Raw genomic sequence first — 10,201 nt, 5'->3', positions numbered from 1 at the left:
CTCAAAAGATACCGCCATATACGGAATGTTGGTCGTTCATTCAGGCAGATGGGACGCCGACATGAGAACTCACGTGCTGCTGGAGCCTGGACATCGCCAACTCCCACTCCCCCATGCAACATGCGGAGCAGGAAGCAAAAGCCAAAAACCTCACACATGGACTCCGGACCAGCAACTGGATCATGTCAAGATCAAGATCCCCAAATGGAAACTGCATCTCCAACACATAGTGGACCCTCAGGCATACAGACCTCAGCACCATCAACATCTGGTTTGGTCGCACCCCCAGCTAGTCTTGGTTCCGGATCTTCAAGGGATTCCACTCCTGGACATCCCTCTGATCTGACCCCTGTGACAACCACTGCTCCAACATCTGGACCCACCACTTCACAGCCCAATGCAACTATGACGGATGGAGCTGCAGTAGCGCCTCCTGAACTGGCTTGTGTGCAAGTCGGAAATACAGCAACAGGGCATGCAGCAGCTCCCCCAGAGATCGACGGTGTGCTCCTGATGGCCAAAATTGGCAATATTGAGGGCCAAATGGACAATATTGAAAAGGCCCAAAAGGAACTGACTTTGAATGTTGCGGGCATGCAACTGCAGCTGGCCACCCTGTTGTCCATGGTTGCTGACATGAATTCAGCCATTCAACAAATGGACAAGCAGCAATAAACACTGAGTGAACAACGCCATCACTACTGTGGTCGTTGTCCATGACATGGAATTTCACATGTCAAGTTACGGACCTTGTTATTGTTTACCTTTTTATTTGTTAGATAGCTTTTTGGATAGTTGTAGTACTTAGGAATAGTGTTAGGATAAGTGTTAAGTTATTAGGAGTGGGTGGGGGGTTGATGTATAGTGTATGTTAAATGTATTTTAAGATGTATAAAAAAAATACAAAAAAATATATCATTGTTTAGTTAGGTAGGTTAATAAGTATGTGTTTAGATTAAGTGTATGTATGCCTGATGTGTGATTGTTGAATAGGGGGTGGGGGTCATCTGTGTGTTGTGTAGTATGTGTGAGGTAGGTATAGGAACAGTCAGACAAGATCCTTGATGTGCCACATGTTAGGTATTGTAAGCCAAATGTTCATTACACTATCACTAATTCATACAGGCCAATACACACCCTTAAGGGACTTTAGGTATTGCGTCTCAGGTGTGCCCATGTGATCAACAATCATGTGTAAAGATTGTGGGACCTCTTTCATGACGTTTTGCCGTAGTGAAGCACAGCAGGCCTTCCTGTTGTGCTACCCTTTTGCAGGATGAAGGCCAGGACCGTGCCGTATCTGCAAGATACTGCGCAGTCCTGTTGTTCTCACGAGCACTGTTGCACAATGTCCTGTTCAGCGCTAACGCAGTCACCTCTGCACAATGGGGCAAGTGTGTCTGCCTTGCGGGGAACATCATACTTGTACAGGAATGGACACCTCTCAATTAATCAATCATCACAACGGCCTCTTCCTCTTACTATATGTACTGAATTGTGAAAAAAAGGGAAGACAAGGAGAATTCATCATATTTGTCAACATCTGGACAGTGCCTCACATTTCATGTTCCTATAACATCTGGGGCAGTGTCAAAAGCCAATGGATGTTGCTGGTAAGGCACCCAGCAACACCCATTGCACGTGCCTGTAACGCAGATCAATGCATTCAAGGGTCGGATTTGTTGCATGCAGCATTATCCCATGACTATGTGCCTTGGTGATAGATGATGACTATTAGGCAGGGTTAGGCGTCGCACAACGTCACAACAAGTGAGGGTCAGATGGCACAAGGGCCGTCATTAATTGGTCCACCTGGTATTGAGACTGTAGCTCAATGTTTGCAGTGTTGTCCCAATGCTGAGGGCCAGTATGAGCCACGTCTTTCCTGCAAGTGGAAAATAAAGCTGGTTCACAGGCTGGCTATGTAGATGCAGGGAAATGTGACCATGGCTAGGTCTGTATTAAAGAGGTATGTCTTGTGGGCCTAGAAGCAGATTCGTTGGTAGAGGTTTTCTGGGCCAGGGTTGTGGCTGACTGTGTAGGCATGTTTGAGCTCCTTGAGTGTCAGTATATCTGTATGGGTGTAGATGCAGTAGAGCTCCTGTATGTGCTGGCGTAAGTGGTATTATCATGGGAGCCACAGGGAACATCTACCTACGGTTGTCTGGACATTCATCATTTTTGTCCTTAGGGAATTTTTGATACTGATATTGAGGGTAAGCATGGGCGGAAAATCCGTTCCGCTCGCGGATTTTGCGGATTTTCGGTAAATTCGCAATCCGCGAACTCCCGCGAATTTACCGAAAATCCGCAAATCCGCGAGCGGCGGATTTTTCCGGGGGCAAAAGTTCAAAACTTGCAGCCTGGCCTGTTGTAACTATTTTAGGATGGCGCCGGCAAGCTGCCAGCGCCATCCTAAAATAGTTACTAAGTTAGCTTCAACAGGAAGCTCTAATAGATAAAATAAAGCAGGTGCTCGATTTTATCTATCAGAGCTTCCTGTCGAAGCTAACTTAGTAACTATTTTAGGATGGCGCTGGCAGCTTGCCGGCGCCATCCTAAAATAGTTACAACAGGCCAGGCTGAACTGATCTTTCTCTGACCTTTTATGCACACAAGAGGCATGTGAACTCGCATGGAAGCCCCGCACGTTTGGCCCCGCGCACACACTCGCGGTTTGCACCGTCTTCCCGCCATTCACCCACTATGATGGACAGCTCATTCAAGGGACCCCTGCGCCCTTCGGGGCGATTGCATAGTAACACACACATGGGCGCTCGAACTAGTTGATGCTCAAATTCAGTGACTCATTCATTAGCCCAAAAACAATCATGAGCGTCTTCGAGGCTGGACAGGTGTGCCTCTTCCCAAATCTACCGTGGAAAGTCAGCTGTGATGCTGGGTAGAGGCCTTTGCATCCTTGACTTTCATGAGCGCAATCCCCGTGCTGTTCCTGTGACCAGGAGCTTCTTTCTCTTCATATTATTGTGTTCGCACGGGTTGCTGCAAGTTCGCACGCGTTTTGTACAATTTCGCAATTTGCGAAATTGTACAAAACCCTTGACAACAAATGGAGATTTGTGCAGCTGAGGCACATACTTGTTGGCACATCTTGCATCCATTGTGGTTAGTTGTGTCCTGTGATGTTGGGTACCTTGGTGAGGGAGAGGCAGAGCAGGGTGTATTAGGCGTAGGGTACTATGCAGAGTCCATGTTCACTGTTGTTCTCAGCAAGTGGGGCCATGTAGACATAGTAGACAAAGGTACTGAGGGACAGTCCCTGAGGAACTCAGCATCAGTGCTCTGTGTGTTGTGCTGTGAAATGTATTAGGCTGAGTCATCTGCTCCGGTCTGCAAGGGAGGAGACAATCCAGTGTGGTGTATTACCTTGCCTCATGCCCCACTGGAGTCTGGCTGCTAGTGTGTTGTGGAACATTGTTTCTTGAAATGATGCGATGTATTGTGTATATGGAGTGGCAGTGTGACCTACTTTGAGGATTGTGTGGATGTTGCTGTGGCGTGTAGGAGGGACCTCTTGATGCTGTTATTTGTCATGGAGCAGGATTGGGGATGCTGTATGTTCCTATGAACATCACTGGGTGCATGATGACCCTCTGGTTTATGACTTTGTCTGCAAATGTGTGTGGAAAGATGTGCCTGTGGGTCTTGACGTCTGTTTGGTCAGCAGGGGTGTAACTGCTAATGTCATTTAGCTCTCACCATTTGCAATTACTGTGGAGGTGCATGTTCCAATGGTGGAGGCCATGTACTGTCACTGTTCGTGTGCAATGGGGGATGCAGCCCTGTGGAAGATGTGCTGTGGGCAGGGGTGTGTGGGTGCTCCTTAAAGTATGTCCATCATGGTGTTTGTGGTGTGAAACATGTAGATATGTGGCCACCAGAGGATGGTGTGTAGTGTGGCTTACTTGGGCTGAGGTGTTGTGTGGTATGCCTTGCTTATGTTCATCTAAGTTGACATTCACTTTGCTGATCTAGTGGTAGGAAACTGTACCAAGTGTTTAGAAAAATCCCGTGAAGTGAGTGAGGGCTGAGCTGGGTCATATTGTTAAATTTGGTATGGAGTTGATGCTTGCCATGGATTGGCATGATGTGTAGAGGATTGTGCCCTTGATGATTTTGCATTTTTGTGGATCAGATGAGTTTGACATTTTGCTGTGATGTTGTCCCTGTAGGCGGAGTGTAATTCCTGGGGTTTGGTTGACCCTCAAAGCTAAATCCAGCAGCCTGCACATGAGCATTGTTTGTTGTATGTCCGTGGATACACAGGTGACATTGGTGGTGTGTTGTATGTTGTGCTTCAAGGAAGTGTGCAGGCATGTATGTGCATATGTAGTACAACATCTGTAATTCGTAATGATCTGAGTTTGTGTGGCACATGGTGGATGGAGGGATGTATATCAGTGCTGAGGCAAGGTGCTCTGTGTTTGCACCAGTGTCTGCACAGGGACTGTGCCCTTGACATGTGTATGGTGTGTTTTCTGAATGATGAGAGGATGCATTGGTGCTTGGATCAGGGAGGATGTGAGGGATGGCCAAGGAAAATGTAGTTACCTTGGATGACAATGTGTGCCCGGGTGTGTCCCACCTTGTGAGTTGTGTTGATGACAACCTGGGTATATCTGTTGTCGGGGATGTTGTCTAGGAGTGCGGTGAGGTTGAATTGGCAGAGTTTGTCAATGAGTCATTCTGGTGTCTGAGCTGTACATAGTCCACATATTGTAGGTTGTTGTGCGGTCTGTGATCTGCATTGTAGTTGGCAAATGTTTTGGCACATCAAGGATGTCTGTATGCAAGGGTACAACATGGAGTTGTCCTGTAGTTGACTTTGATACAGGAGTGGACATGTTCAGGACTGTGCAATCACTTGATCATAATGGCATTAGTCTGTTGGAGGCAGTTCCTGGAGATGATGGCAAGGCATCCCTCCATGGTGTTTGTGGCCGTATTTCTGCATGATCTTGTACAAGTTGTGGATTGTGTATGCAATGCCAGTTGCAGATGTGACCCAGGCAACGTAACTAGTGCCAGAGGCTGTAGTTGGCCTCACACATTTATATGCCATATCTGTGCACAGGACATGTGTGTAGGAGGATGAAGCTCAGGCACCACTGTGCATTGGCATACAGCTGGCTGTTCATAGCTGTAATTGTCTGCAGACGGGGTAAGGTGCTTCAGCAGTGTCAACATGAGACTGTTGCTTGTTATTTGCACTGTGTCCTGAGCTGACAGTTGTATTATCTCACAAGGTTGCATACATGGAGTGCGGCATTTGTAGTGGGGGTGGTTTTAACGACCAGGCTAACTTGAGCTGGTCTTGCGCATTCAGTGTATGTTCACTGATGTGCTTGAACTCTGCACAACAATGGTACCTATATACATAATCCACCATTCAGCTGGGGTCGTGTGTAGGGTGAGCAGCTTGTAGCTGGAGCATGGACGTGTGTGGGTGCTGGATGGACAGGTAACTGCAGTGGCAAGTAAAAGTCAGTGTGAATACAGAGAAAATACAGGGGGTACACAACAGACAGGCCAAAGTAGCCTTATCAGGAACAGCAGACACACACACCAATGGCACAATACAGTGAACAAGGCACAGACAGACCATGGTGCCACTGGGAAATGGCCTCATTGGCAATCTACATTGTACTAGTGGTACAGATTGTACCACGAGTGTATTGGGGCATTTCAATTGGGGAATGACATTTCTTGTCTGTAGTAGCACAATCATCTGTGTGACAGGCCTGTACATAAGTACTTATTGTGGAAGTATGGTAGCTGACTCATTTTCACATAGCGATTTAGTGGATTTTCTAACAGACTCCAAGCTTGAAATCGGTCACGTTCTCACTTCTCCAAATGAAAGGTATAACCGTGATCAAGGATCAGTGGTGTGGTGAGGCTTTGCCATTCGCTCAGATTCACATATGTGTTAGGACATCTCAATTCTGACATGTCATGTAAGTCATCTTGCCATGGCTAATTCCGCAGCCAATTTTGTCCGTCAGTGTGTCAACATACATCTGGCACACTGAGCCTCATCAATGATAGCCTTGAATCACTTTTGAAAAGTGAAAATCGTGACGCTTCGGTGCCACAAGGCATTAAGGCATGAGGGCCACAGTCTTTGCAGCAGCCCTGAAGTGTTTGTAGGACTTCATACATGAGACACCATTTGAGTGTTGAGTGATGTAGTTGCAATCACTGATGTGATGCATGTCCCTATTCCTATGCTTAAGTTAATGGAATTGTCTGCTACTTATCTTACCTTAGGATGTGCCTTTGATGCCAGCCACGTGCTGATGTTTTCCATTTATACATACATGTGGTATGTCAGATATTTCATCATCACATACATACACCTTGGACTGACCCACATTTATGGTAGCCTGCAAGCAGATCTGATTTTACTAGTCACCCCCTCCTTCTACAAACTTGTAGTGTTAGTCATTCAAACTTATGACATCATTCGTTATGTTGCACATTAGCAATGCTGTAGTACACACATTACTAGTCACTTTATGAACGTTGCCAGTTGGACATTGCATGTTGTGGTTTCAAATTAATGTAAGTGACACAACTTAGCAAGTAGCAAGGTATGACAGGACTCTAATAATCAAGGGACATATACAGTAGGGTTGAGGATGTACATGCACAGTCCATACATCAACATGACATTTGTGACATGCATGAGTGAGTAGGTTTTTATTGTGTGATAAGGGTGTGTTAACATCATACGTTCACCTCATGGAGGGTGGCCACAGAAAATTTATTGTACATACATTGACTAGCAGTAATTTGTTTTTCATCATTACTGGGGTACAATGTCAGTGGTATGAGCACCAGACAGTGTATATTTAGTGTCCTGGTACAATAGGTGATGCTAACGCATAGTTTTGCGGAGGACTGGACAATCTTTTGAATCTTCTTCATCAGATGTCTGTGTTGTCACAGCTGATGATGTAATCAGTGGTGCAGTCGACATAGGAGGCATAGACACATCAGGGACTGCAGATGTTGACGGGATTGTACCTGCATCATGTTCCATGCCCATCAGGTAACTCATAAATGCACTGAGCATGACTTGGTGGTTTTCCAGCACTGCTGTAACATCCCGTTGGTAGGCAGCCAAGTTGGTTAGGTATGCATCCTGTTTTTCATTCATTTCTTTAAGAATGTCCTGAATTTCCCTCAGCCTGTTGGCAACTTCAAGGCTGGCACTTGTGTTGGGCATTTGTCTGTGCCTCTGCTGCATAACTTCTGATATGTCATTCATGGCGTGAAACAAAGTAAGTGGTGGTGCATCGTTGCTGCTACCAGTTTCCGCACTGCCACTATTGGATGTTAGGCAACGGAGCACTCCCTCTAGGGTGCCTGCCATGCTCTCTATCCCTTTACACACCTCCTGTGCCAACTGACCCTGTACATCCACAACACGTTGTTCAAAGAATTTAGCGTGTTCGGCGAGTGGTGAGGCTGAGATGTTGTGGGAGGTGGCGTAGGAGTGCTTCCATGTTGGGCAAGCGGAGATCCCACTGTGCTGCTTTGTGTTCTTGTGCGGGTAGAGGGAGTTTGTATTGATTCTAACAGGTCCTGCAGAAGGCCTGTGTCCACACTTGGTACACTGTCACCGCCCTCAACATCGGATTCAAACATAGGTTCCTCCTCATGGGTAGGAGTACCATGCCCTGAAATGAAAAAAGATGTATGTTTATGATCATGTCTGACATATGGTCTACAGATGCACAATTTTGAGTCATCTACCCTTTTTGACTTTGATGTGTGTCAACATGTCAAAGTTAAAGCTACACTCATCACTCATGTTACCTAAAATGACATGGCATGATTCATTTGATGGATTCAAAATGTTTTTCCAATCACATGCACATGGCCAGACAGTGCTTGCACACTTGCAACATTCAACTTGAGTGCTTGTCCTGATGTCTGTTTTGTTGGTGTATATTGAGGACACATTCCAGCACAGTTGCAAGTCCAAGTGGCATTATGCACTCTATATGTGTGCAACAGGTATCAGGCCACAATTACTGAGGATTTGGGACACGGATTTCTTACCATCTCACATCATCCCACCTGTCATAGCCATCACGGCTGTGTTGTTTGTGTGTGACCCATTTCCTGTGTCTTCATGCTAATGACGTTATATTTGGATAATACAGATTGCTCCTGGTATGTTGCTCAACCTACACCCAGATCCCCCTGTGTGCCCCTGCTGCCGCTGCTGAGTACACACTGCCAGGTGTGCTGAACCACCATATTAGTGTCCCGTTAGTGGCCTCTGTGCAACTATTTTTCACCCTGTTTGCACACCATTTTGGTTTCAGTGCCACTGTTCCACCACCCCATGCACACTTGCTGCTCCCGCCTACCAGCTGCTCCTCCCTCCCACATCCCCATATGTGCCAAACTTTGCTCAACTGTGCAACTTGCGCACCAGAGGCACACCTTAAGCAAGCCAGTCTGCAGCCATCTGCACCTGGACCAATGCCCTGCGCCAGGACCCCTTGTGGCCACTAACGCCACTACACCAGACTCCGGTACTACGCCTGTACCCTCCATGCACTCAATGCCGGCCAATACAACACTTGCTTCCAGGCCACCACAATAACATACACACTGGACCCTTTTCCTGCCGCACATGCAGCTTCACATGCAACTGAGCCACCAAACCCCCATGGAGTGGACCCAGCCACCTCCAATGCATAATCCACAACACCCACTCCACACGAAAACAGTCCATGTGTCTCTGGGATCTGCTTGACACCTCCGCCCCAGATGTGTGATTATTAAACGTGACCTGGTGGAACTACTCCATTGCGACCAACATCACCATAGACATCCCAGACAGCTACAAGTTCAACCGCAGGGATTGCGCTGACTGATTTGGTGGATGAATCACCATCGACCACAAGTCCACCCTCAAGGTCGGCACCCATGCAGACAACACCATCAACACCGCCAACCACCTGCACATAAACATCCACACCGACACCCAACACCACCCTCAGAGGACCCTCGTCTACAGCACCCCGACCCTGTGCTCAGTTCTACAGCTCCATCGATGACCTCGTCAGCACCCACGCACTCGCCTCCACGCACTACATCATCCTGTGGGACCTGACCGTACACCTCAAGGACAACAACGACGACAACTCCACCATACTGATCAACGACCTCACCAGACCCGGCTGCAGACAACTCGGGACCAAACCCACGGCGCCAGCCACAAGCTGGACCCCGTCTTCTCAACAGGCACCCACGTCACCACCAACCACACCACTGAACTGCACTCGACCGACCACCGCAGCATCAATTTGACCTTCAATTAATCAACCACACACCACCGCAGACAATTGCTGCCTCACCAATGCTGGGTAAAAGTAAACGTAGACCAGCTGGTCACACCCCTCAGCCAGAGCCCAAACTACAACCCCACCAACACAGTCGCCAGTGCCCAAAAACTCTGACAGTGTATGTAGGACTGCACCAACACCTTTGCCGCACTCACGTTACCCTCCAACAGCCACGCCTGCAACAGAGCCACCCGGTTCACCGTCTACCTCCAGACCTACCAACTCGCATGCCGGAAGATGGAGTGAACATGGCTCCACGGACACACACTGCAGAACAACACAGTCCACAAGGACGCCACGTGTATACATCACCTCCTCAACAGATTGGCAAAGAGCTCCTCCTTCCGAGCCTGGCTGGATACCAATGCACACGACAGCAATGAGGTCTTCAGCATTGTTATTGAACAGAGAAACTCATGCGCAAACGTTAACAACATCCCACCCTCACAAGAAGTGTGCGACTCACTGTCCATCTTCTCACAGCGCACGTTTGGTGACATCGACGACAGCTTCAACACCACAACCAACCGAACTATGCCAGACTCCACCTCCCAGGCGAGGACCACCAGCACCAACCGCAGCACCTCCTGGTACTACGTCAACAAGAACGCAACACACAAGGTCATTAACTCCATACACTCTGGATCACCAGCAGTACCATCACCACACCACTTATTGTACGAAGCAGAGGAAGCGATCATACCACAACTACACAAGTTCATCTACATCTTCTTCAATGCAGCAACATTCCATGAAATATGGAAGCACGCCACAAGTTATGCCCTCCTCAAGAGGCACAAGGCACACCCCAA

At 47.7% G+C, this 10,201-nt stretch overlaps 1 pseudogene; it reads right to left on the bottom strand.

Moving 5' to 3' along the window:
* Window positions 1–6,901: 6,901 nt before the first annotated feature.
* On the bottom strand, window positions 6,902–9,784 carry LOC147709240 (uncharacterized; annotated as a pseudogene).
* Between the last annotated feature and the right edge of the window lie 417 nt (window positions 9,785–10,201).

This window comes from Lissotriton vulgaris, chromosome 6 (assembly GCF_964263255.1).
Source record: "Lissotriton vulgaris chromosome 6, aLisVul1.2, whole genome shotgun sequence".
NCBI lineage: Eukaryota > Metazoa > Chordata > Amphibia > Caudata > Salamandridae > Lissotriton > Lissotriton vulgaris.
This window is presented reverse-complemented; position numbering and strand designations above follow the sequence as displayed.